This window comes from Zootoca vivipara, chromosome 7, assembly GCF_965207765.1.
Source record: "Zootoca vivipara chromosome 7, rZooViv2.hap1.1, whole genome shotgun sequence".
Taxonomy (NCBI): Eukaryota; Metazoa; Chordata; class Lepidosauria; order Squamata; family Lacertidae; genus Zootoca; species Zootoca vivipara.
The window spans coordinates 53,551,148-53,573,501 of NC_142590.1; the positions used below are offsets into that span (position 1 = coordinate 53,551,148).

At 45.2% G+C, this 22,354-nt stretch overlaps 1 long non-coding RNA gene across 1 annotated transcript; it reads left to right on the top strand.

Annotated features, from left to right (window-relative positions):
- Positions 1 to 1,197: 1,197 nt before the first annotated feature.
- LOC148685083 (uncharacterized) lies at positions 1,198 to 20,369 on the top strand. The gene is made up of 3 exons (XR_015950910.1): positions 1,198 to 1,554; positions 14,733 to 14,877; positions 19,858 to 20,369. It is a non-coding gene; the product is annotated as an uncharacterized LOC148685083 (long non-coding RNA).
- Positions 20,370 to 22,354: the final 1,985 nt, after the last annotated feature.

A 22,354-nucleotide genomic window follows, 5' to 3' on the forward strand; every position in this document is an offset into this window, starting at 1 on the left:
TCTGAAAAGGCCAGCTTTTCTCTTTGTGTAGGTATGTCAGTAAAAGATTATACATGTTTACTTGAAAGTGAGCTCTGCTTAGTTGAGTGGCGCTTACTCCCAAGTAAGTGGGTATAAGTGGGCTTTCGAATCTCAGCAGCAACCTGTGTGACTCTAAAATTCAGTGCCTCCCACCTATCGTCTTCCATTCTACATCATTGTTGCAGCATCCTCTTGGCCTAGTGTGAGTGAACTGGTTGTGCTCTGCCTAAGTCTGCCTCTGATAGGATTGCAGCGTTAGTCATATATGTTGGTAGGGCAATAAAGATCCATGCAACTCTACATCTGATCTAGATCTGGATCTGATCATTGGGGGGGGGGGGTGGGCTCCTTGAACAGCGGTCCTCACTGCCATATGGTGGGGACTTCCCAAAAAAGATTTTAGGACATTGTTGAGGAGCCCTCTTTCCAAAACAGGGGAGAAGGCAATTTTGGCACACCAAAAATATTTTTTTGGAGCCCAGTAGTGGGGATGAACATAATCAATGTCTTGAAACACAGTTTGACAAGACCCTGTCCTGTTACACTCTTCTGCAAGAAGCAACATTCTGGGGAATTTGCTTTCAGTGAAGAAATGCTGTAAATGGTGTTTGAAGCCTTAATTGCAGTCTAATCACACAAACCGTTCAGATCCCAATAAGTGATATGGCTAGAAATTAAGCTCTATAGCTCTCTCACCCACTTTTATTCCTCTTTGTTTTCTTCTTCTTGTTGTTGTTCTTTAATTTAAGGAATGCAGTAACTTCCTTCACTGCAGTGATGGAACTATTTGCACTGGAGTTTGTGGTAAGCAGTTTTGCTGGCACATACACTAACTTTGCATTTTGTTAAGGAGCCACTTCCCTGCTGTAAAATAACTTTGCAACATGTACAGCCCATGAATACCTGTAACTGTGACAATATATCAATCATATTAAAGCACCAAGTAATCTGACCAGACAGCACAGCACTCTGACCACTGATGGAAATTGACCTGCTTCAACAGGCAATTTTATCCTCAAAATGTTATGGTGAGCTACTAAAAGTTCCATCACTTCCTTTGGACCGGCATGTAAACAGTCTGGTACCCCCCCCCCCCCGGTTGAGGCTCTGCTGAACAAGACACCAAGGACTCAGTAGAGTGATTCCTCCACTTGTGTGGTGAAGCAGCTTCCTAAGGCAGCAGAAGTGCTCGAGGTGGTGCTACTGTGGGTGATTCTGGGGGGTCGGGAGAACCCACAGCACAGTGTGTACAGGTGGGAGGAGATTGTTCCATCTGGCAAGCAGAAATCCTATTATCCTGTGGAACATTTAGTCGCTGAATTCTACCATGGGACAATTCCATGTTCCACGGATCAAACAGGGCTTCAATAAAATTACCAGACCTGTCAGCAGGAAAAGACCCCAGGGGTGTCTGGAAACTAACTAGATCCATCAGGCTCTGAAGGTTGGTGGATCCTGTCTCTGCAGAGGGTGGAAGTCACTGTCAACCTAAATCTTAAAGGGAGACGCTTTGACCATGACACGGGAATGCTGGTAAGATCCTCCACCTTCCTCCTAATCCACTGATAAATTGCCATGCCATATGTAATCTACAGACTGACTTGTCATGCAGTTTGTGCTCCCTAGAGTAATCTACAATATACCTCTTTTTTCTTTTTCTTTTAGCAATAGCAGGTTGTGCACTGAATGGTGATTAAGTGTTTGTATGTGCACATTTATATGCTTCTGCACCGGAGAGAAGAGGCTTCTATTATCAATACCCACACAGAAATTTAACTTCCAGAGATCCTGGGGAGGGAGCCAAACACTGCAGAATGGCAACTTTAGCAACTCATACTAACAAAATTCCAAGATGTTATCTCCTACAGGCAAAAATAAGGTCAAAAGAGAGGCAGCGATTTACCAGGGACAGCTACCAGAAAATAGGGATGCTTGGACTGTGTGCTCAGGGTGTAAAGGTTTGTTTTGTAAATCTGGGCTAAAGATCATAGGGACATCAGAAGAGCCTGTTCCAACCAGCATCCTGTACTCACAGTGGCCAACCAGAAGTCTGTGGGACACCTGCAAGCACATGGGTCATGGGTAAAGTGCAAATTGTGCATGCAGAAGGTCCTAGGTTCAGATCCTGGTATGGCCAACTAAGAGTCCCAAGTGGCAGGGCTGGAAAGATTGGTCTGACAGCTACCAGAATAGGCAAAGATAGATCTGGCTAAGTGGGGGATATTTAAATGCAGTCAAACCAACAATTCATGTTTTGCTAGATAGGCACATGATAGGAGCTGAAGCTCACAGTGTTTTCATGTGAGATTGCTAGAGGCGACTCTGTGACAGACACTCACTCCCATTGTGCCCTGACAGGGGGAGGGCATAGCTATATATTAGGATTGCCAAACGTCCTGGTTTTCCTGGATATGCCCCCCTCCCACCGGCAAATCTGTCCTCTTTTTTGGTCTTCAAAATATGGCAACCCTATAATCTTCTACATGCCTAGGCACACCCTTTCCCCACCCCTTTCCACTCTGCCAGCAATGTGAGAATATCTGCCATTTTTGAGCTTCAAGCTCAGACACCATTTTAAGATAGACTTAAGTACATATGTCTTTGCAAATGAATTACCACTTTAAACCTGCCTAAACAAAGCTGCTGTATCTGTTACTCTTCAATGAGTACTCAGAGTGAGGAAATATTATTTTGCCTTATACAAGATTATTTGTGTGATTATTGTTTTACGGGGAAGTAAAGGGGGAAATAACAGGAAAATCCAGTCTGCCTTAAAGCATTCTGGATTACTTAAAGCTATCTAAGATTCCCTTTAAGCTGCAATGGGATGACACTCTGCTGAACTCACAAACGTGAGGAAGGAAGGATAATATCTAACAAATATATTCTCTGCTAGCATCTATACACATCCCGTTGGTTGGATCAATAGTCTTGCTCAGTAAACGGCAGCTATAGTATTAGACAGTGGCTTCATGCACACATCATGGTTAACCATAGTGGGGACTGTGGTTTGTCACACTCCAAACAAACCACAACTTCTAGATGGTTTCCAGAGTTTGTTCTTGGCTTACTGAAAATGGTTTGAGCAAAACAAACCATGGCCCAATTAGAACATAGTGCTAACCCAGGGATGAATGCTTGTTTCTTCTGAGAGCTAGAGCAGTAAACAACTAACTATGGGTTACAATGAGTGTGAATTGGGCCAGTGTACTGCTAGCTTTAAGCTGTGTTTCCAGCTATTAATGATTTTGCGCCTAATTGCCAGATTGGAATCATATGGCACCCTGATCCTGTTTCTGTAAGTCTGAATTGTCATCTTACAAATGGTTGTTGATAGTGTTGTGTTAGCTGCCTTGGTTTACTCTCTCAGAAAGAAAAAGCAAGAGCATAGTGGAAAATATATACAAAATACCGTACTTTGTGTTCAGACTCATTAGCTTATCAGATTTCAGCCCAATGATGCTCTTTGACTTTTGAGCTGATGAAATTTCTCAGAGGCTGTCTTCTCCCACCTCTGCTTTGCATAGATATATATATATGCACAGCTTGTCTGTTGAAATGAGGAACAGTGACCCTCCTCCCGCCCACCAGGGAAAGTGACAATTTGAAATGTGGAGCATAATGAAGAGCACAACATTTCCCTCACAGATACAAATGGAAAATTGCTATAGATGATTTGCTGATATGTGCCAAGTACGTGTTTAGAAGCCAGCAATTCTGAGTCAATTTCAGTCACGGGAAGTTTTTCCTTAGCACAAGTCTATTCTCCAGTGTTGCATCATTTTAAAGGAATTGCTTCATCATTGTAAACTAAATATTCAGAGATGGCTGGTATTTAAAAATAGGGTGTTTTGTGTGTGTATGTGTTTAAATGTACACTAAGTTTAATAATAGAGTTCTTAAGCAAGAGTACACCCAAAAGTCTGTGTCTTAAACCAGGTTTTTATTTTTACTTCTGAAGTTCAGGTTTTTTGTACGGTACTTTTCCCCCAACCTACTTTAATCCACATTCATTACCAAGAAAGCGACATGGTGGCCATGTCCCTAAAAAGCACCAGAGTATGTATATTCTCGGTACAGATTGGGAATTTGTGACCTTCTAGATGTTGTTGGCCTCCAGTTCCCATCTGCCCCAGCCAGTATGCACACAAGCCAGTGTGGTGTAATGGTTAGAGTGTTTTACTAGGACTTGGGAGAGGAGACCAGTGTTCAAATCCCAACTCAGCCATCAAGCTTGCTGGGTGGCCTTGGGGCAGTCAACATCTCTCAGCCTAACTTGCCTCACAGGGTTGCTGTGGGGATAAAGTGGGGAGGAGAACCATGCACATCACCTTAAACTTCTCGGAAGGAAAGGTGGAATATAAATGTAGAAAAATAGATAGATGATAGATGAGAGATAGATAGATAGATGGTAGATGAGAGATAGATACCGGTAGATAGATGATAGATAGATGATAGATGCAATGCAACAACATCTGAAGAGCCACAGATTCCCGATTCCTGTCTTAGACCGACTCATGCAGCTAAAAGGATCATACTTTATTGCACATTACTATGTTACCAGCGGAGGGCTTTGATAATTCTCACCAGAATGATGCTTACTTATGTATGTAACGTAAGAGCAGCGTACATTTTTTAAAAATGTTAAACAAAGCTTTCCCTTTTCTCATCCAGACCTCTATAGCTAGCATTTAAACAGCCCCGTTTTGCAAAGCTGATAGATTTTGTAGAAACACACACACACACACACACACACACAGAGAGAGAGAGAGAGAGAGAGAGAGAGAGAGAGAGAGAGAGAGAGAGAGAGAGAGAGAGAGACCACCACCACCAACAACAACAACAACATAGAGAATAGTACAAAGAAAAGTAGAGAGCACAGAAAAATAGGGTAGCAGAGCAGGTGGGGGCCCTTTGCTGATATTGTAGTTCAGCCAAAGGGAGGGATAAAACCACCCTGACGTGCCTCACTATTTGACCACAGCACAGAGTGGTTGCCCACCCCTATTTTATACAGCGCTTAAAGGTTCAGGAGCCTTTTGTGTCTCGCTTTGCTATTTGGAAACCATATAACTCTGATGAGTTCTTGTCGTGGTTCTTGTCTATTCCACAACCAGTTCGGGTGTGAATCAGAGCAGCTGTTTTCTGTCTACACCAGATTGTCAAGAAAGGAGAGATTGTCAAAGACAGGCATGCAGTTGCAGATGGTGATACAAAACCTCCTTATTTCCACCTCTCTGTGTTGAGAGGACGGAGAGTTGAGATACCAGCGATGGCAAAGCAGCTGCAGGAATTGTTCCTCATGTCTGGGACAGCTGGCCAGACAGCTGGATGGATAGGATTTTTCCAAGCCAGCCTCCTTAGTTTCTCTTTATGTGTTTTTATTTCCTATTAAACTCTCGCTGTCTCATTTCCTCTGTGAAAAACAGAACTCTTTCACCAAGATAAATTCTCCAGGCCCAGTCTGCATCAACAGATAAACCGTTAATTCAGCTTTTGTGTGTGGACACCCATACACAGCCTCCTTCTCATTCCTTTGCTTTACCCCCACAATCCTCTCTCATAGTTTGTGCTTATCCAGATATTACAATGAATTATGGGCACCAGGGATGCTGAATCATACAATTGTGATTAAAGGCAAAGTCTTTTTTTGGCTCCCAAAATCGTTTCTGTCTGCATTATCAAGCCCAGACAACTTTCCATTTTAGGGCACAGTGTTTAGAGTTTGGTCAGAGGGCAGACCTCTGATTGCTAACTGAGGAAAGGTTGTGAAACAGTAACTTCTAACTTGTTTGGAAGTCCCAGCAATTAATATAGTATATTCTCTGGTGATTTTCCTCTGTGTATATCATATGCCACTTATGAATCATGTACAGCTAGGCTGTACAAAAGGTAGTCCATATCCCACTGGTGGACTGCAGGTCAGTTTCTAGTGGATTATTTAGCCCTTGCTGATTAGCTAGGATTCTTACAAATAATGCTAGACTATAGTGTGAATGGTTTTTTTTAACTGTTTTTAATGTTGTGTTTTCATTGTTGTAGCTGGCGCATGGACCATGGAGGTAAGGAGCTGGTAATAAGCTATTTTTTATTATTGCACTATTATTTTGTATTATATTTATATCCCACCTTATATTCTAGAATGCTCGAGGTAGCATACATGATTCTCCCCTCATTTTTCCTCACTACAGCCCTGCGAGGTGGTGAGACTAAGAGAGAGAGACCGAAGAAGTGTGCATGCACACGAAAGCTCATACCAATAACAAACTTAGTTGGTCTCTAAGGTGCTACTGGAAGGAATTTTTTTTATTTTGTTTCGACTACGGCAGACCAACACAGCTACCTACTGGTAACTAAAGTGTACAGTGAACTTTGTGGGGGTTTGAACCTTGGTCTCCCAGGTCCTGTAACCACTATACCTCGTTCTGATCCTGGATGGTTTTCCCTTCTGTTGCTAAGCAAAAGTGGAAACTCAGGTTCGTCACACAGATTGCTTATTACAGAATAGGTCAGAGGGCTTGAATAGGCACACTTGGCTCTGTATATTTAAAATATAGAAAATAGGAACTGCAGTAAGAAAAAGCAAGAGGAGAGGATAGGCTCTCCTTCCAGTGTTGTGCCTAGATTGGCCTTTGTGAGATGCGAGTGCTGGTCTAGGTTGCAGTCTAGCAACATCTGGATGATCATAAGTTGTTGATGGGTTCCATCCGCATGAGCCAGCATGACAAAGATTGTAGACTTGTTGGAGGGCAAGTCCAACAACATCTAGAAGGATTCCTCTTCCCCATCCCTGCTCTAACAGATTTCCTTCCTGCTTGTAAACCCAGAGATGGAAGCTGCTTCTTTCCAACAAAAGAGGCGAGCCCTTTCCATGGCAACAGCTGTTCAGTTTTACTGAAAAGTTTATAGGATGCCCTTCTTAATATGGAGAGTGATATATGAGCTAACAGTTGCTATACTGGCTAGGACTGGGGTGAAAGTTTAATATGAGGGTGTTTTTTTGGGGAGGTCTTAGGTTCCCTAAATGCTGGGCCTCCTGTCCCACAGAGTTGCCTGAGCTGGCCAGCCTCCAATCCTGCAGTAAAACTCTCCACAACAAACACAGCAGTGGCCTCAGGCAGCCGTGATTGGTGCTCCTGGAGTATGTTCTGGGAATACTTTTGACAGCTGGTTTTACTACCCTGGCAACAATTCTCGCTTGCCTCCTCCTTTCCTTCCAGTGCATTTCTTTTGAAAGCCAAAAATAAATAAATTTTCAAAATTAAAATATCTGGAGTCCTCAAACTTGGAGAGGCATTTATTTTCCATCTGTGTAATTCAGAAAAGATTTGTTATTGAATGTTGGAGCTTGAGAAGGTGAAAGGCTTGGCAGAATTTTAAGCTGCAGCCCAGCTCATTCCCCAACCATGATGCAGGTCTCCCTATGGTCACGCAGCGCAGAGTTGGCCAGTAGTGCTTTTCTCATGCTCCACCTTCTCTGTATGATGGGAAGCTCCGGATAGCCTTTAAATTATTTGAAAGCTTGTGTTTCCTATATCTGATCAGGAGTGGTCCAGAAAATTCAGGGATGATAAATCACAGGTGCTTTCCTCCTGAAATTGATGAGTCACCAGGAGTATTGTATTATAAATGCTCTGCTACAGGGCTGGGAAGCCTGGGAAGCTCCAGTTGTTGGACTTCACCTCTCCTCATCTCTGAGCATTGGCTATGCTAAACAACACTGATGGGAATTGGAGTCCATCAACATCTGGAGGGCCACAGATGTACCACCTGTGCTCTATTATCACTTTATGGATGCAATTCAGGTTATGACTAGATGTGACGGCGGCATGACTCATGGGACATCTGTATGATTTTCAGGGTGATTTTCTTCTTCTTCTTCAGATTTATAGCGTTAACCCCAAAGATTTCCAGACCATCAATTTCAAAGCCATTTCCCTCCATTAGTTGTTGCTTCTAGATAAGAAAGTATTGCACTGGCTGCTGAAAAAAATTGCACTGACCGTCAATTAGCCCCTGGACTTAAGTGTCTACTTAAGTTTTGGTGTATACAACTTGCGATCAGAATACCTGAACGATCTCATCTCTTTTATACCCAATCAATCACTGTGGTCTACAGGGGAGAATCTCCTGCAGACACCATCTTACCAGAAGGCCAGTTCCACACACTGTAGGAATTGGGTCTTCAGTGTGGTGGCACCTACCCTTTGGAATACCTCCGCTTAAGCATTAGACAGGTTCCATCCCTGTTGTCTCTTGTGCCTACTGAAGACCTTCCTCTTCCACCAAGCCTTTTAAGCAGAGCTCTTTCCCAGCCTGCATCTGTAGTGGAATTGTTTTAAAGATGTTTTCTGCTTATTGTTTTATCACTTGTTGCCTGCTATTCTGGGGCCCCTTTTGGAGGAAGGATGTGATATACATTTAATAATAAAAAACACACCAAATCATGGTGCATGGGAGATGACTATGATAGCATGACATTTTGGATGATGCACGCTGGGTCCGCGAGTGCCAGTCTCTGCAGTTCAGATGGTCATGGGGCAAGTGCTGGAGCCTGTGGATTACCAGGGCTCGATGTGTCGAGAGAGCATATTCAACCCCTGGAAAATACCCCAGGTGGAATGCAAAGGAGTGCTAAACAAATGGCTCTGTCAGAAGAAGCACTTCTGCTTGCGTGAGGGAATGATATCGCCTCCCCTCTCCGCAAGCTCAGTTGGTAGAACATGAGACTATATATATATAACAATTTAAAGTACTCATTTATACATCCTTTAGATATCAATTACTTCCCTTCTTCTCTTTCCATGGTTCATTTCACATATCATAAATCCCTGCATATTTTACAAAAACCATACCAATCCGTATTACATTATTACATCCATCATAACTTATTCACACTGTTGAATTTATCATAATGGTGCCAGCGTTTTCAGCTGTACACAATTATTTCCCATATTTTCAGTAAATGTTTTCCAATCTTCTCTAAACGTACCACATGTTCTTCTTGTTTTCATATTCTATATGTTAAGTCTGCAAGCCGTGTACTGTATATTCTGTCAACTTAAGTTGCCATTCTTCTTTGGTTGGGACCTCACTTGTTTTCTATTTTTGGGCCAACAAAACACGGGCAGCAGTGGTAGCATATATAAATAACCTTTTTTGATACCTGGGAATTTCAGTCAGAGTCATCCCCAACAGAAAGGACTCTGTTTTTGTGGGGAAAGTACTTTTAAACATTCCCTCCCCATTCATTATGGATCATTCCCCAATATTATTTTACCATTTTACAAGTCCACTACATATGGTGGAACGTTCCCTCTACCTCTTTGCATCTCCAGCACTTATCTGATTCAGTCTTATACATCTTAGCAAGGCTACTTGGGGTTAAATACCATCTGTAAATCATTTTCAAGTAGAACATGAGACTCTTAATGTCAGGGTTGTGGGTTAAGCCCCACATTGGGCAAAATATTCCTGCATTCAGGGCCGTCTTAAGTGCCCCTGGCGCTGTGGTGCTCCAGATCTCTCCGGCACCCTCCCGCCCCATTTCCCAGTGCGGTGGGTGGGTGGGCGCAGCGTGCAGCTGCGCGGCGGACTGGCGGACTGGCGGACCAGCCAGCCGGCCAGCGGGCGGGCGCAGCTCGCGGCGCCCTCCAGGCGGGCCGGCGCCATGGTGCCCTGCGCCACCCAGCCTGCACGTAGGGCCGGCCCTGCCTGCATTGTAGGAGGTTAGACTAGATGAACCTTGTGATCCCTTCCAACTCTACAATTCTATCATTTTATGTTCCAGGGGTTCTCCTGACCCACTCCCTACAAGCCAATTTTAGGAGACATGGAGTTGAGAAGGAAGAAAGAGGGAAACCCTGCTAGCAAGCCTCATGCGGGCTCCTGCTAGCACAGCTCTTTACGTAGTTGCATTCAGCCCATTATGTTTACACATACTATCCCATTTAGACACCCTTCTTTAGCACAGACACCCCTTGTAACCATTTATTTCTTCATTTGCAGTCTTTTAGATAGAGGCAGTCTCCTACCTTTTGGGGAAAAGGATTATACAGTGTTTATTTGTTGAGCACTAAGCACAGTTTGGGGCCAGTAAAGACTTTCAGGACCATATTGAGGAGAAGGCATGTCAGTGCTTAAACAGTCTCCCTTGCCAAGGCAGTTCCAAGCAGAATATACCTCCAAAGCTGCTGTTTCTGCGAATTCCAACAGCATCTTAACGAAACGGGGGGTCATTATTTAAGGCAACAGCAAGCACAAGGAAGACAATGAAAGCAAGAGGGATCTCTTGATCCTTCCTACCCGTCTCTAAGGAAACGCAGAGAAAAGCAAAGAGCGAAATGCAAACCTGTGTCTGAACTATTCTCTTTAGTCATTATTAACCTCTGCTTTGTTTAATTCAAAGAAATGTCAATAACAGCAAAGAGGGCCTCTGGAGCTGTGCTACAAAGGTGCCCCGCGTGCTCCATTTGCTCTGTGGCTGAGACAGGATCTCCTTAGAAATGCTCTTGCTAAATCACTACTGACATGTTAATTCAAACAGAGAGAACAAGCCCCTCCAACCCTGAGCAGCAAAACTGTACTGAAAAAGCTATTAAAATGGCTGAACTGGAGGTGTGGCTGATTCAGACTATTCCATCCTCCACCCCATCACCTGAACAGAAACATGTCCTGGCTGAGTTTATAGTGCCTCTTGCTGAAAGCTGGAAGAGGATAAAGTGTCCCTTTAAACAGATGCCTTGTGTTTTGTCAAAGAGGTATTTTCTGTTATTTAAAATACCCTTATACATTTTTTATTTGATTGGGCTTTAAGACTGGGAGGCCATGCAAAAGCTCTGGCTTTGAGATGAATTCCTCCTGGTGTGGAAATTGATGTTATCCTGAGAATTGGAAACACAAGCTCAGAGGCACAGGATGCAGCAGTGGATGAAACTGATGTGAGCCAAGTCTAGTGGGCTGGGATGAGTGGCTATTTAGGTATGGTCTCAATTAACATTTTTTTATGAATGGCTCTGGAGCTTGACATTCTTTCTTTTCACAGATGAATTGAGGTTGGGTTTGGAAAAGACCAACAAATAACAAATTAGAGCCAGAATAAGAACACTGAAACTGTGGATAGCTTTGTTATGGTTCGTATTTGGGATGAGGGGTTGGAGAACAGTGTCTTGCACACTTTCACCCAGAGATCTGGCCTGGCCACCACTGAACTCATACAGTTGCATGTCTGACACTTCCTTGAGCATTGGGGTTTGGGGCAGTGCTACTTGGACATGTTTTCCTTGGAATAAGAGTGCACCTTTTGGGGGGTAATTTTTGTTTTATGTACATGTGGGCTCTCCTTCTTTGGAGGTTTCTAAGCAGAGTTTGAATAGCCACCAGTCATGGATGCTTTAGCTGAGATTGGAGCTGATAATATCTGCCTGCATCAACAGCTACGTAGAAAGCAACAGCAGCACAAGATGAAATGCCAGCTGCACTTTTCTTTTAATGACTCAAAAGAAATATTATAAACACCCAAAATAAATAATGGTAGAATAATCTCAGCTGGAAGAACGTGATTACTATTGATCTGGGTCACTTAAGTCTGAAGTTCAGTCCAAAGGCTGAAAGATTAAAGATCACTGGGCTGGTTATAGTTTTCTTTGTAAACAAGTTTCTGGGAGAGGATCATAAAGACCCATGTGGGTTTAATAATTAGTGTTTCATTAAATTACCTAATGAAATACTTTTTAATTGGTGGCAAGGGACTATTTTTGGCTGCCTCAGCGGTGGTATATTGCTTTAGTTGGAGAAGATTATTACAAAACATTTATTTTGGAGACAGTGAGCCAGCAAGTGTTGACTCAACACTTCTGAAATTTTAATAAATGTGGTCATACTAATAACTAGTGGTGATCAATACAGAAATAACTTGCCACGGTTGTTTTTGTTTGGAACCTTCCTCTTGAAAGGTTAACAGCACAATACATGTCTAATCAGAATTAGAAATGATTTACTCTCGAGTGATTGCAGCCTAACAATGCAATCCTATGTACGTCTACAGCTGTAGTCCCCATTTCGTTCACTAGGACATATTATTAGGTAGCATGGATAGTAATGTAGGTTAGTCATCATGGAAACATGTAGTCAAGGTGCTGGTCAAGGTCAGCAAGAAGCAAGCTAGACACAGGACACTTTAGGATTACCATTTCCCCATAGTAAAGGAACAGAGATCACTCAGTGCATTACTTCAGGGTATGTAGTTATTGGACAGTAATCAAAACACTAAATCATTGCATCATCCATTCATTGCACGTGCTCAAATGAGTGTTGTATCTATGAATATAACAAAGGAGATGCTACATGGTCTGTTCATATTACTTCATCTGAAAGCACTGTCAGACAGTGGGAAGGACTTGATTCTTTAACAACCTAGAAAGCAATTGCAGAGGAAATGATCTAGAGGAGATAATCTAAACCTTTTCAGTGTACTTGGATCAAATGAACTCACTATCTCATGCTCCTATCAATCATAACAGAATGAAGAAGGAAATCAAAGATGAGATGAACCGGAGGAAATTTTGTTATGTTTTATTATTATAAAAGTAGTTCAATATATCCAAAAATGCAACAGGCTTTCCAACAGTTAAGGTTAATAATTTAAATAAAGTATATAAAAAAGTAGAAATACAAGTATTTATGTCATCTGTGTTGCAGTAAGAATGGATTTGCTTTTGTTATGGTGCTTTCTTTATATATTCTTTATATCATATTAAATAAAGGAGGGAAAGAAATCTACATTTATTGTCATGATTACTGTAGTTGTCAATGTGCCTTGGCATTCATTTCACACACCTACTCACTGCTATTGTTCAGTCTTTGAGTTGCATTCAGCATAGCACCAAGGAGATTTCTGCTGGCCTGGTGGAATGATCTCCATCCCTCCTCCACTATTCAGGGGGTTCTCCCAACTCTAGAGGGGCAGGGGTACGGGGGGCGGGGAGGGCAGCATGGAAAACCCTGTTGCCCTAACAGGCATCTTTGCACTGGCTTCTGCTCTGATAACAATTTAGTTGGAAAAGACCCCTCCTTAGCTCCTGGACTTGGTAATGTCATGTATCAATGAGTCCGATGAACCACCAGGGTATTGAGTCAGCAACCTTTTCCTTTTAGGGATGTGTGTGACCTTTGAATTTCCATTGAAAAATATCCATGTTGTTTGTGTGTGAGCCAGCGCTGGCTGCCCATCAGATTACAAGGACCTCACAGCCCCTGTTTCATCCATTGCAGAAACTGCTGGTGTGGCCATAAGACAGATTTCCAACAAGTGGCACCAGCTGTCATTTCTGGCACAGCCTTCATTCTTTAATGGAAGATGGTGATCATTAGGATTAGTGCCAGGGGATGTGGACTAACTGTATATGAATGAGAAGAGGATTACTTTCCTTTTCCAGTCTGCCTTAATGTCAGTGGTGAATAAACAGCATCTGAAGAATGTGTGAGAGATAAGAACAGCTGTGGCTTGGGTGGTGTGCAGATGGGTTCTTCTTCTTCTTCTTCTTCTTCTTCTTCTTCTTCTTCTTCTTCTTCTTCTTCTTCAGCAATAAGGACAATTCCCTCTTCTGTCATGGTCCAGCACTGACAACTGCGGAGGTTCACTGAAGATGAGGATCCAGTTTGCTGTGTGTGCCTCACTGCAGCCTCTACCCTTAGTACCACGAAATTCAAAGGAGACGTGAAATTGAATACACCAGGGCAAAGTTTTTGAGGCAGCTGAAGGAACACATGGGGAGGAAAGAAACACAAGGCCTTTGAATAAAAAACTATCTCACATTTCCACAGTAGGATCACAGAAGTTGGATTCTTTCCAGCATTGACTCTGGTTCTGTGAAACACAGAGCTAATTAATATCATGCTCTGCCCCCTTTCCCACCACACAGTAGATAACTTTAAAGAGGATAAAGTGAACTCGCATGTTTTAAGCAGATGGGGGCTCTCTTTCCTCCACAATAGCAGAAAAGTTCCAGCTCTTGGAGAGGAGGAAAGGTGGGGAATGTGGGGAATGGAGAATAGCACTGTCTGAATCCTGTGGATCATCCCCAAGAAGCTACAGTGATGCCTTGCAACACGAATTTAATTCGTTCCGCGAGTCAATTTGTTTTGCGAAAAATTTGTCTTGTGAATCATGGTTTCCCATAGGAATGCATTGATTTTTTTTTTTGCCCATAGGAACGCATTAATTAAATTTCAATGCATTCCTATGGGAAACCGCGATTTGCAAGATGAATTTTTTGCAAAACGAATTTGTCTTGCGAGTCACCATCAGATCGCAAGACGCATTCGTCTTGCGAAAAATTCGTCTTGCAGGGCATTTGTCTTGCGAGGTACCACTGTATTGGGCTACATCAGAAGATGTCAGAGAGAAGTCCAACAGAGAAATAGATCAGCTCAGTCTCTTTGGGTTGAGGATCTCTCCATCATTTCTACTTAGCATTAAAAGAGTGCTTACCTAGGAGTGTGTACCAACCAGAGTGCTTTGGAAAGGAGCCTCAGAGGCTGACTAATTTGACTCCTGGGTGGAATCTACACACATATAAAACACACTGTGAAAATGCTTTTTAAAAACGCTTTGAAAAAAATACATTGAATTTTACATAGCTCACTGTTGCCATCTAGTGTCACATTTGTATATTGCATTTTACAACACATTTAAAACGTTTTATTTGCAGCTGTGTAGCTGAGTCCCTAGACTGAGGACTGGAAATCTCTATATGGCCTTCAGGACTCACCCCAGGCCACACACCTCACCAGCACTGCTCCACACCCTCCTGAACTGTGATAATCACTCTCACTTGACTGACGGACGATGGAGAGGTGTGTATAGTCACATGCATCCTTTTTCAGACTTACTTGCCTTGGAAAGCTTTAAAAACCCTGGGAAACGGTTTTGAGTACTGATTTTTCCAGAGACTTCTGGAACTCCTTCAGCCCTATGAATACCAGATGCATCATGTTTGAGCTATGACTTCCATAGCTCTACTGAATGCTTCACAGTAATGGCTCTCATCAAAGGCTCTGTGTGGTTGCATGAAGTTGCTGGCAAGCCAACCAATATAATCATCACCTTGGAAAAAAAAAAGTTCAGTGTGAAAAAGCTTCTGTTCTACAAATGTGTTCTGTGTCCTTCATCCAAGCATGGGATTCTATGGCAGACCTCCTCCTGCCACAAAGTAAGGCGTGAGCAGGAATAAGGGATGGCACTCTGAGAAACATGTATTAAAGCTACCTTGCTATATGACACCCAATATATAGGATGCAATGCCTTTCCCCTTCACAATCTGTGCAGTTACAGTGGGAGTGATGTAATGGATTAGTTCCCCCTGCATTCACTACTCCAATTTGACAAAAACAAACAAACCAAAAAAACCCTTAAACAGCATCTTGCAGTAGAGGGTTCTATCAATCCGGCATGGAAACAGAAGCAGGCTCACACCTCAGGAAACCTGTTTTATTTGCACCCACCTACAGGAGTTTAACCACAAAGGACTGGAGATCATTTGATTTCTGGATATGTGAGCAGACAGGAGCTCATCTGCAGCTTATTGGATCCTTGGACACGCTGGTATTAATGGTTGTACTTAAATGCCCCCATATTTCTGGTTTTTCCTTAGCATTCTTTTTACATACCAGAAAGGCACCAAGAAATCTTGGAATGCATATAGCAGCTGAGCCAAATCTACTTATCATTTTTTCAGGGAGTTTTTCAGCTCTCTCAGAAAACGCCTCCCTTTTCTAGCTCTGCGCAACATCATCATGACCAGGGGTCAGCAAACCTTTTCATCAGGGGGCCGGTCCACTGTCCCTCAGACCTTGTGGGGGGGGCGGACTATATTTTGAAAAATATAAATACCCTGCAAGCCGGTCCTGCAGCTGCCTCTGGACCTGGAAGAGGAATGCACACTGCACACGCTCAGGAGCGTGTTTTGGCGCCGCCTGCTCATCGGTGTTGTTGATGAGCAGCAGTCGCTCCATTGGCCCGTCTCCGCGGAGCTCCCAGGCAGCGTGCACCATGCGCTGTGACCCTTCATCTGAGGCCAGGTCGGTGGGCAGGCCGTGCGGCATGTGGAGTGCCAGGCAGGTGGCACAGAGCTCACCCTCCAGCTGCTTTAGCGCAGCCGCTGAGTGCGCCACCAGCAGCAGTGCCAAGCTGGGAGCCAGGCACGGGGCCAGCAGGTGTGCCAAGCTCCAGCTGAAGCTCTGTGACACGCCCGTCATAATGCCCATGGCCTGGCCCAGACCTGCCGCCCGCCCGCTGGCCTCTCCGTCCATGGCCGCACTGGGTTTACCTCAGCGCACTGGTGGCGAGGCTTCGGATTGGCTGCAGGAACTTCCTGCAGCCAATCCGAAGCAGCTCCAGCGTTGCCGCCTGCCCAGAGGCATCCATGGCTTCGGATTGCCTGCAGGAGTTTCCTGAAGCCAATCTGAAGCTGTGCCAGCGTCGTGGAAGTCAGTCCCCATGCCACCGCATCCATGGCTTCTTTTGAAGGAAACACCATGTCAGTTTAGCTCATCCATGGCTTCTTTTGAAGGAAACACCATGTCAGTTTAGCTCAGCACAGGGACTGAATGAGTGGGTGGCCGGGTCAGTGGGCTAGATTTACGAGCCTGGTGGGCCGCACCTGGCCCCCAGGCTGTAGTTTGCCACCCCCTGGTCATGACTAATCCAGAGAAGAGCAAAATGCAGGAACCAACGGGGAAAATTGTGTCAAATAAGAGAGAAACAGTGGCAGTGAAGAAGGGCTTCAGAAGAGCCATCTTAAGCATATCTGGCGCCGTGGTGCAAAGATTCCTCTGGCGCCCCCCCTTTCCCAGAGATGTGAACCTTTTTTAAGAGGGGTAACCCCAAAGTTGTTGGCCTTTTTTTTTAGGAAAGGTCTAACTGGGGTGAGCAGCGGGTGGGGGGGGGGAGAGAAAAAGAACAATCCTGCGGGGCATCGGAGCCTCCAGCCCTTGAACCGGCTTAGGAGGCCGTCCCCGTTGCAGTGAAGGGGGCCTTCCTACCCTGGCAAACTCCTGCCTGGCTTCCCCCTTTCCCAGCGCAGCGGCAGCTGCACCATCACTGGCGCCTCCCTCCTCTCCGTGACGAAGGCGCCTGCCTGGGCCTAGCCGCACCTGAGGGGGAATCCTACCTGGCTCCTTCTTCCTGCCTCCCTCTCAGGCCCACCATGTGAGCAAGCCTCCCTCGCCCGCTCCGTCTCCCTTGGCCCTGGTGGCTGCTCCGGGGATGCTCTTACTGGCCATGGGCGATGCCAATGCTGCCTCAGCCGCCGGCCCCAGCCCCACAATGGCGCTCCCCAACCCTGCGCTGGTCTTCAGGGATATCCTGGTGCGGGAGGGAGGGATCTGTGCCTCCGTCAGCAGCAGGGGAGAGGAATAACCGGGGAGAAAGCAGCCCTTTCTCACTGGTTGTTCCTCTCTCCCCGCCGCTGAGAACAAGGACAGATCCTGGGGAGGGAAGGAGCCCTGCTGGGGCTTCCGATTGGCGCAGCTGCACCATCTGCTCGCCCATCGGAGGTGCCGATTGGTGTGGCTGCGTGATCCACCCGCCTGCCCGCCGAGGCTGCCAATTGGCATACATGCCCGCCCATTAGTGCAGCTGCCCGCACGTCGGGGGTGCCAGCGCTTCTCTGCCACTGCTGCCAGCCATATAGTTGGCGGGGCGCAGCTGGCAGGACTCGCAGAGTGCCCCCGAGAGGCCGGCGCCCTGGCGCACCGCACCAGTAAGCCCAAAGGGAAAGACGGCTCTGGGCTTCAGCATTGCTGTTTTCAAATTCGGAATTGAAATTCAGTGCATAAGAAAAGGGTATTACGTAAGCTCCTTGCATTGATAAGATACTTTCCAGATAACCAAAATCAGAACCAGAGGTCTATAATGAGAATCAGATCCTGCTAATAGTTCATTCAGAAGTTATCTCTGGACCATAAAGAGTCTGCAGCCAAACACTCATGGCTAGACTCATCTCACTACATGATAACTGGCTGCAGGAAGCTGAAGTCACAGCCTCAGTTATCATCCCAGGCATTTTCCCACTAGCAGCAGTTGAAAGACTGGAGTTATGTCACCGAGCAAGTATCATTGTACGCACCAGCAGATAATATTTAGGTCTCTGCTTTCCATTCATTCCGTGAGCTATTCCCTGCATCAATCCAGCAACATCATTATTCCCACATGAGAGACAGAGAGCGCTCACAACAACTGAGGCTATCAGAACAAGATACGGAAATCCCTCCCTTAAGACCACCCAAAAAGCTTTAAACACTTGACTGACAGAGTATACCAATGGATTAGACAACCCATTAAATCACAGTAGATGTTAAGAATATGAAAAACATATCCACTGGCAATGAATAATCCTGCAATAAGTACCACTCACATGTCAAAGCACTCAGCAGGCTATGAAGTATCCCTCATAATTCAGGCTCTGGTGTTTGCTACACTTTAATTTTGAAGGCTTTCTTTTCAAGTGGCAGAGCAGGGCCGCCCCTACGGCCAGGCTGGGTGGTGCAGGGCACCACGGCGCCGGCCCACCAGGAGGGCGCCGCAAGCTGCGCCCGCCTGCTGGCCGGTCCACTAGTCCGCTGCGCAGCTGCGCCCACGGCAACCGTGCTGTGCCTGCCTGCCCGCCACGCAGCAGCGCCTGTGGCAGCCGCGCTGTGCGCGGTGCCCACCCGCCCACCGCACTGGAAAACAGGGGGGGCCTCTGGAGGGATCCGGCACACCAAGGCGCCAGGGGCGCTTAAGACGGCCCTGAGGCAGAGGACCCGATTTCTAATCTGGTGAATGGGCGGATCTTCTTTATTTGCATGTGGAGACCTTTTACCCAGGCCTAGAAATAAATTCAGTCAAGACTCATAATTTTGGTTTGGTTTTTGGCAGAATTTAGGCCACAACTTTATTGATTACAAATCAAGTGAGTGGTTGCATAGGCTCTGGTTCAGCTAGCTACCTGCAGCTCTGCAGGCAGCGCTGACTCTGGGCAGCAACCATAAGTCAGCCTGGGACAGAAGCAGGCAGAAGTGTCTGCCATGCCTCCACCCAGATGAGCCCTGAACTCAGGCTCAGGCCACAACCCCGCACGGGGAAGACCAACCATGAGTCCTTTGATTCCTTCTTAAAGGAATACCCAACGCATATCCACATATGCCACCCCTATCCACAAGAACCAGAGCCTTTCCGCAACCTTACAAGTTGTGACGATTTGCTACGCGGGAGGCAAAACCCAAATGGCACCAGCCAATCAGCCAAATGGGGAAAGTTCCTGCCGTGCCCCTGTCCCAACGACAGGCGACACATGACGGCATAGCAAGATCAAGCGCAAGCCCTAAATATAGGGAGAGGTGGGCAGGTGTTCTGATGCACAGAGGCTTGAAAGAGGAAGCTCTGGGCCACGTGCAGCGCTTAAGTAATGGTCCCTCAAATTGCTTTGATTGACATCCCGTTAGCCCAATTGCTCCCGGATTTGAGGGACCACCAACAGGGTGTTGTGGCTGCTCCAATGATCCCACTCACAACACAAGGCCTGGTTGCCGGGTCCCACCGCAACATGTGCCCTCTGTTTAGGGAGGACCCAATTTACCCTAGTATCCTCATGAAGTATGTGCTTGGAGAATTGAGGACTAGCTGTCAGTCTGCAGAAAGACTTTGATCCCTTTATATGTAAATAAGCACAAACCCTCACTTGCTTTCCCACCACGCCAGTGGCGGCAATAATTTGGCATTGCTTTGTTGTGTTGCTACATTTAACATGTTGTCCTAATTGTTATTAATTAATGTAAACATTTTATTTCTCACAGTGCGGCAGTGACAAGATATCCTTGGAGATGGCACAGTTGGAAGGATTGCAAAAGGGGGTGGTTTTGCAGAAGGAATTGGGAAGACAGCCCCCAGCACGATGAGTTGTCAGCATCGCAGCTTGGAAAACAGGAGAACATTTTAACAAACTAAAGGGATGGTGAAAAAAAATCTAGCATCTTTTGAACTCATTCAGCCAGACCACCATAGGTGCCTGCCCATTAACCAGGCAATTACAAAAAAAATGCTGTGCTGAGAGCAGTCAGGGAATGACAAACTTTCCAAGTATTACCGTACTCATGCCTGCTTTGTGATTCAAGGAGGGGCGCTGCTGTTTAGCAGAGGCATCTTATTGGCCATGGTGGAGAAACAGGAGACTAAACCTCCTGGAAATTTGGATGCTCCTTCAGGATGGACAGAGTTCTGAACATCTACAAACTACTCTGGACTTTATCCCATGACTTATCCAAAATGGATGTTTTCAAAATAAAGATGGTCATAAAGATGTAGACAATCTCTGTTCCACTCATTTTTTCCAGTTTTATCCTAGAAGATTCCCCATGTATCAAGATTGTGTGACGAGATCTAGCATGGGAAGAATTTATAGTCGCTAAACTTTCAGCAAGCTTCCCCCCCCCCTCCAGCTTGTGCAAAGACCTGCAGTCATTAGAATCCTTCAGAAAACTTTTGTTACATGAATGTCTTTCTCCCTATTCTCTTCTAAAGAGTCACACTTTCTTTTTCCAATGGTACGTATGGCACACAACTATCCTTGTGCCATAAACTACCCACTTCTAGGGCATTCTCAGTACGAAATATTGGAGTTACTGCTTTTTCAGTCTCAAGATCTTTGGGAAAGGTAAATCATTTCCTATCAAGGGTTCATATTTCGAAACCTCGATCTCACTGGAGCACGAGTGATGGGCATTCAAGAGGGTGGTATTAGAGCACATACAATCACTTATACATGCTTCCTGAAATGGCCTTGTTAGCCCTTGCTTTGAGTGGGCTTTGTGGTATAGCTCACTGGATTTGATCATAACCCAGAAGAGGTATATTCAACAGAGACCTTGGTTTTGAGTGGAAAGCACACTTTTCAGACTTACAATGTATGGCAAATACGGTAGACACATTATGGAAGCAGGATCTCAAAGGGAGACCTCACTCCTGAACCATGTGAATGTGTTTTGAGGTCAGAGCAGAGCAGGGCTAGCCAACAGGGTGCTCTCCAGATGTTGCTGGACTCCAACTCTCATCAGACCCAGCCAGCATGGTCAATGGTCAGAGATGATGGGAGTTGGCTTCCTACATTGTCTGGATGGCACCGTGTTGGCTACCCCTGAAACAGAACTTACACACATGTGTGCATAGGGCTCTGTCCTGACCTGCATATGGATGTGTAGAGGGGTGAATAAATCCTATTCCCCCCTGCGTGTGCATTCATTCACCAAAGGCGGAAGGTCTGAAAGGGGCTTAGTATGGCAGGCCGAGAGCTAATTTGTGGGTGTGGCACACCAATCCTACTACAACAACTGATGGTGAAATTCGGTTTTATAAAGGTTTTAACTTCAGATGACTATTTGGATGATTTCATACTGGAAAAATGTGAAACCTAGCAAAATACTTCTTTTCTCTCTGTGCTTAAAAGCGCCACAAAAGCAGCCGTGGATGTGTGGGCGGAGCAGAGCGTTCCAGCCTCCATAGCAAATGAGATTATCCCCTTGTAGTCCAGACCTCCCAAGCAGTCTCTGCAACACCACAATAGCACACATAGAGAAAGAGAGAGTCTAACAAAGACTCTTGCTCCCATGCCAGTGCAGAGTCGATCAGTGTGCGAGAAGAATTGAGGGAGCTGGGTCAGCAATGGAGAGAAAGCCCATTAAAATCCCTATCAAAGGAATTTTACTGTGTGTTTTTCCTCAATGGTGACTTGCCAATACAATTCAGTCCAGTCAGTAGCAGTTTTTCTAAGTAGATTTCCTTGGGGCCATACTCTGAAAATCCTTGGACACAGATGCAATGAAGTGACAGAACCCAGGGTGCATGGCCTCCGCTAACAATATAAAGCACATTTAAAGTGTATGCCTTCCCCCAGAGGATCCTGGGAACTTTAGTTTACCCCTCACAGAGCTACAGTTCCCAACGCTCTTAACAAACTACACTTCCCAGGATTCTTTTGAGGAAACTATGTGCTTTAAATGTGTGGTGTGGATGTGAACATAGGAAAAGCAGCACATAGAATTAATCTAGTTCTCACCAACACAAGTTCAAGGATCTGAGACGGATGGATTTGCTTTCCATCTTTGCTGGTATCTGAGCAGATGGTTAATTATGGTTTATTTTTACACAAATAACAACACCAACACCACCAACAACACTATAAAAAGGCAGCAGCACCACTTTGGTATGAAATTATTTTGCCCTGCCTTATTTTCCCTCTTCTGTTTTAGGGTTGCCAGATCCGAAAGGCTTTCAGCAGGTGCCAGAAGGAGGTAATAA